Source organism: Mobula hypostoma, chromosome 20, assembly GCF_963921235.1.
Source record: "Mobula hypostoma chromosome 20, sMobHyp1.1, whole genome shotgun sequence".
Taxonomy (NCBI): Eukaryota; Metazoa; Chordata; class Chondrichthyes; order Myliobatiformes; family Myliobatidae; genus Mobula; species Mobula hypostoma.
Window position 1 is genome coordinate 35,058,199 of NC_086116.1, and position 6,000 is coordinate 35,064,198.

Genomic DNA, 6,000 nt, shown 5'->3' on the forward strand with positions numbered 1-6,000 from the left:
TCAAACCTCTTCTGCCTGCACATGATCCACCCCTATCCCCCCCATTCCCTGGATAATTGTGCATCTAACAATCTCTTAAATCACGTCTACACCTCCCCATTCCCTGGATATTCGTGCATCTCACAGCCACCATTTATCTGCCTTCACCACCACACCTCGCAACGCATTCCAGTACCCACTATTCTGTAAAATGAATCTTCAAAGTTCAAAATAAACATTATTAAAGTATGCAAATGTCACCACATACAACCCTGAGATTTATATCTTGAAAGCAGCCCTCAACACTTCGCCGTGCTTCACCAGCGCCATCATGGACAAAGTTGTCCCAAACATCATCTTTGGACTCCCTCCCCCCACCGCCCCGAAATGCAGAAACTCAAAAATTTTACATTTACCGGAATATACACCGAAAGCAAGGTCCCGCTTAAAATTCTGCACTGCCGTCAGAACCAATGGCGCTCAACCCAAACCCGTCCAACCTGACCCCGAAGCTCAGCAAGTTGTTACGTTTTATTTGCGAGTCACCTCACCTGCAGAGCAGACAGCGAGGGTGCTGTCTGAAAGTTATTCTGCATTCAGATTGTCGTTGTCAGCTTGTAGAGAGGTGCCGGCTGAAAATCTGCTCAAATCCAGCGAGCGATAAAAACTCATTACTTCTTCATTTTGTTGCCGCCTGGGCTGCGAATCGTAGCGAGAGCGTTCCTCCCGCAGAAACATTACGTGCGGGGAGTTATTGTTATGGCTTATTATGGCTATCTATGCGGATCCCTGTACCAAAAGTCCAAACAATAACCACGCGAAGAATGCATCCACAGAAACGCGATGCACGCCAGAGGAACTCTGAAAGGCTAACTAACACCCTACATGAAACTGAAAAAACTCTGCAAACTCAGGGTTTCGTATGATCTCCCGGACTGCGTAGTATCCATACCGATGATCAGTATCCCTCGAAAATTTGGACAGAAAATGCAGCAATCCGAGCATTAATGCTTCCGCCAGGCATAGCCTCTAACTTGTTCGCAACCATTATTCGGATGTGTCTTGTCTTCTCCCCAGTGCTGCGGTCTCGGTAAACCGGTGTGTAACCAATAGGGTGGCCACTCCACAGGAATTTACAGTCAATTACACAGGTCATCAAATCTTTATTAAAAGCACGCGGTTATCTGGCCGATTGAGGCTTGCATTGATTTTTATTTATGATTTAGCCACCAGCACACTAAAAGTACTCAATTTTTTGCAATTACTCACAGATTAAACACAGAGTTTACAGCACAGGAACAGGCTCTTCGGCCCATCATGTGTGTGCCCAACAACATCTCCAATTAAATGGAAAACCATGATTTTGTTTCTTTCAGTTTTGCAATCTGCGCAAATCTGGTAGAAGTCGATGGCTGTTTGCATTTACCATTTCAGCTACGATAAAGAACACCTCACTCCACAGTTCATTTACACCCAGCCTCAAAAGATGTGCTAAACCACACTTTATCTACCTACGGGAATCTGACAGCTAAAGACAGACTCTTGCATTGAAATAATCCCGAATAAACTGAATGCCTGTTTAACTCTGCATTTCAATTACCCCGCTGCTTTTTGGTAGTTTTTGTTTGTTGTTGTTCTTACGAGTAATCATTCAACAAAACTGGACATTGCAAAAATTAAGGAACAATAGGCAAATTTAAACACTTGCCAAACCGACCTCTTTCGCACCCCGCCGCCGGAGACAGCACGTTCGAAGTTATCAACGTTTGCAGAGTGGCTGGGACGGTGCGGAGAGTTTTGGGCGAACCCGCTACCGGGCCGGTTCAAGGAGCCACTGAGCGTGTGGGCTCGAACCGTTCCGGGGCGGACACGGGACCAGGTCGGAGTTCTCCAGTTCAGTTGGGGGGTCTCTTCCCTTTCTACACTTTCTCGGGGATGGAGCTGGGTGGGTCCGTCTCCAGGACCCGCGGTCACCCACAACACACGTCAGAACCACCCCTAGCCACCCACGCACAATCGTCGGGACCCCCCTATCACGGCACCACACCTCAGGTACAATCACCGCCATCTCGCAACTCACCCCCACCCCGGGACCACAACACACCCCACACACTCACTCACCGGCAGGACATGGCCCTGGTCCCGACCGCCAATGCCGCCTCCGGGACGATGCGACTCCGTTCGGCACCTGTCACACAGCGACACGGGGGGCTCGTCAGCTTCCAGTGGGTGCAGGAGGGATGGGACAACAGCGGGTTAAGAATGGGACGGGGGCGCACGCCTGCCGCGCATGCACAGAGAGGGTGGGATGGCGAGCGGGGGTGGGGTGGGGGGATATCGGACACGTGCACGTGGGGTCCCGGTGAGTCTACAGCGCGGGCACGGTGAGATCCGATGGGTCTCGGGTGCGTGCGCTGAGTTAAGGGGAGGGGGCAAGTGTTCACCGGGCGGACGCACGGGGTGTGGGTGGGAGCAGAGCGCGTGCATTGGAGGGGTGGGTGCCGAACGCAGACACGTGGATGGTGGGTGGGTGCTGTGCGTGGGGGTAGGGGGTGGATGCTCTGTTGTGCGTGTGCACGGCGGGCTGGTCGGTGTTACGCGCGTGCACTGTAGGGAACGCGGCTTCTCAAACCTCACCTTGCTCGGGCCGGCTCCTGCACCGACTGCCGGCTCTGTCCCCCTCACCCAAACATTTATGCTTTGCGCGCTGCCCATCGCAGCTGCGGATGCTGCCGTCTCCTGGTAACCCGAGTCAATCCGCCGCTGGTTACCCGGGAAACGGCCGCCTGATTGGTCCGGGGCTGCCAGTTAAAGCCCCCTCCTCCCCCCCCCGCTTCCATCTACCCACCTCCTTCTTCGTCCCAGTCTTGGAAAGGGTCAGACGGGTGGACAAACAGGATACTGTGTCCCGTTCCCTCGGGTCGGCGGAAGGGGGTGGGGGGAAGAGGAGGTTAGGTCAGATCAGGTCAGTTTAGGTCAGGCCAGGCGAGCGGACTGTCCTGTATCCTGCTTCCTTGGGCTGGGGTAGGGTGTCAGAGATTGCCCTAGCCTTACCCTGCCAAACAAATTGGAAATATGATAAACCGGGGAGAAGTTTATAAGTTCATCAAAAACATTGATTAAGTTAGAGTCTCTTTCCCAGAGCTGAATCGCCCAACTCTGAGGGGTTAAGATGAAAGGAGATGTGTAGGGGAGAGAGTGGTGGGTGTCCGAAATGTGCTGTCCGGGGCGGTAATAGAGACAAATACAACAGAGGCGTTCGGGAGTCTCCCAGGTTTATGAATGGAAGGATATAGACACGGTGTAGGGAGAAGAGTTTAACTTGGCATCGTGGCCAGCACGACATTGTGGGCCGAAGGGCCTGTTCCTGTACTATTTTGTGTGCTACGTAAGGGGACAGCATTTCACATTGCTTTCTCACCTGGTCCGGCGGGGATGCGCACTGGTCAGGAAGGAGGTGATCAGATCCCGTTGAACTTTGCATTGTGTCCACGGGCAGAAATCCACGCACCAAGCGCTTCCCAGTGCGCGCGTACACGTGTGTGTAATCGGTAAAGGTGCATTCCGCCGGGGACCGGCTAGGTGAAAACTCTCAATGGAAGTGACCGAACAAGTAAGTACTCCTCATTTAAAAGTTGCAGATAACGAACGCGTCCTTTGCTACGGTGATCCTGATCTACAAAGCCAGATTTAAATGAACACGAGATTCTGCAGATGCTGGAAACCCAAAGCAACGCACATAAAATGCTGGAGGAACTCAGCAGGCCAGGCGGCATCTATGGAAATGAAGGGCCTCGACCCGAAACGTTGACTGTTTATCCCTCTCCAAGGATGCTGCCCGACCTGCTGAATTTCTCCAGCATCCCGTGTTTGGCTTTAAACGAACGGGGTTGAATTCTCTGCACTTTGTGGATATTCGGAAGAAACGAGTACACGAATGCAATGGGCACTCTGTTTGCAGAAATGTTAAATATCCTACGCGGAGATGGGCACTGAATAACCCTTTGTTCAGAATGGCTGAAATATTTTTTAATGCAATTAATTGCAATGGAAGATTATAGACGCCGTTTGGTCGCTACCCTGGCCGCTGACAGTAACAATCGGCTAAGGATCAGACTCCACGTTGCGCCCGGCGGCCCGACCGTTCTCACCCACTGCGGAATCACAGAATAGTACAGGACTTCGGCCCATGATGCTCAGCCGTCCTTGTTAAGATTCAAGATTTCAGTGTCGTTTCATATCATATCCAGCGCACAAGTGTAAAGGAGAACGAAATGATTGTAACTCCGCATCCGATGCAGCACAAAAAAGCCATAAAAAGGACAATAGTTAGAAACGCAATAAATACAATCAATTGCATACGCTGTGGATTTATATGTCCAGCAAGCGACTGAGTGTCTGTACATAAAGTGACTGCCGGGAAATGATAAAGTAGTGGTGGTTGCGGATGTAGAGAGGTGGGTTATTATTGATTAGCCTTACTGCTTGGGGAAAGTAACTGTTTTTGAGTCTGGCGGTCCAGAACAGTACTGGCCCTTTGGCCCACGATCTCGTGCCAACCTTTTGATCTGCTCCAAGATCAATCTAACCCTTCCCTCTATTTCCTTCCATCCATGTGCCTATATAAGAGTTTCTTAAATGCCCCTATTGTACCTGCATCTTACAATCAGTGAGCCCGAAGTATTGGTTAGAGCCCATGCACATCGGTCTGCATTTGATCTGCGCTTCCAATAACACTTCCGACAAGATCCTCGGGATTAAGCATTAATTCTTGGAAGAAAATTTAGTGACAGATCAGGATTAGGATTCGATTTGCCCTCGGGTGGGGTGCGATGCGTAGAGACTCGAGTTCCTCCCCGAGTTTCGGCCGAGTTTTTGAAACCACAGCGCGCACATCATTAACTGCGGTTTGGAAAAGTTTGAAATAACCGCCGCGGTGCATACGGGGCAAAAGCAGCCCGTGACTATTCCAAAATCAAAACACAGCGCTTTTGGGGATACAAATTGGTTAAATTGTTGTCTGATTAAATGTAGGGAAAAATAAACGTGCAGTTTCTGCCCATCTAGAAGAGGAATTTCTTTAGCCGGATGATGGTACATCTGTAGAATCATGGCCACAGAGGGCTGTGGAGGCCAGGTCATTGAGTTTATTTAAAGCGGTGGTTGATAGGTTCTTGATTAGTCAGGGGGAAAGGACAGGATAATGGGGGCCAAGGGCGATAACAGATCAGCCATGATAGAATGGCGAGATCAGACTCGATGGGCTGGATGGTTTAATTCTGCTCCGATGTCATCAGCGCAATGTATTAACACCGTGAACAGCTTGTAACCAAACGCACAAGGCGTCTTATAAATAGAAAGTCTCAGCGTCTTGTGTAAAGCAGCAACGATGAAGCGTTACACACACGAAATGCTGGAGGAACCCAGCAAGTCAGGCAGCATCTATGGGCCGAGGGGCTCACATCTTGTGTGTGTTGCTTTGGATTTCTCAGGTTAACGACGATGCGTTAGCGAGTAACGCGCGCGGGCATACACCTGAATAACCAAAGCATCAATGGAAATGGGTTTGTTTCCCAGATCCGTTTTTTTATACCTGCATGAACACTTGAGCTCAGAGAAACAAAGTATCAAGAAATCTTTACGACAGACTCGGAAACAGTGCGAAGAGTGATGCCGAGGTTAGAACTGTCTCCCGTCAGAGGCAGACGACTCTCTGGAACTCTTGGAGAAAACTTCATTGAATGTATTTTAGGTAGGGATTTGAAACTTGGAGGAAATGAGGGTGATGAGAAACGAACAGGGGAGTTGAGGCCAGCATGGATCAGCCATGAAGGTAGGGTACGGTTGAGGGGCCGAGAGGCCTACTCCTGCTATTTTCTTTATTCTTGTGCTCATTAGTTGACAAACGAATATTTCTATCTGTGCCAATATGAACTGGAACAGGAGGATCTCATAATGACCATCAGGAATATGCAAAACAAGGAACATTTCAACTCACATCACAGCTTGATTTCTACCCGT

General features: G+C 50.0%; 1 protein-coding gene across 4 annotated transcripts in view; it reads right to left on the bottom strand.

Annotated features, from left to right (window-relative positions):
- The window catches only part of grm3 (glutamate receptor, metabotropic 3), a 191,730-nt gene extending 189,073 nt beyond the window's left edge, over positions 1-2,657 (bottom strand). For 3 of the 4 annotated variants that reach the window (XM_063072663.1, XM_063072660.1, XM_063072664.1), the window contains exons 1-2: positions 2,617-2,657; positions 2,101-2,167 (exon numbers count right to left, since the gene is read on the bottom strand). The gene's annotated coding sequence lies outside the window, so the exon portion shown is untranslated. Of the gene's footprint in view, positions 1-530; positions 548-2,100; positions 2,168-2,616 lie in introns of those variants that run through there. The other variant, XM_063072662.1, reaches the window with a different exon arrangement.
- Between the last annotated feature and the right edge of the window lie 3,343 nt (positions 2,658-6,000).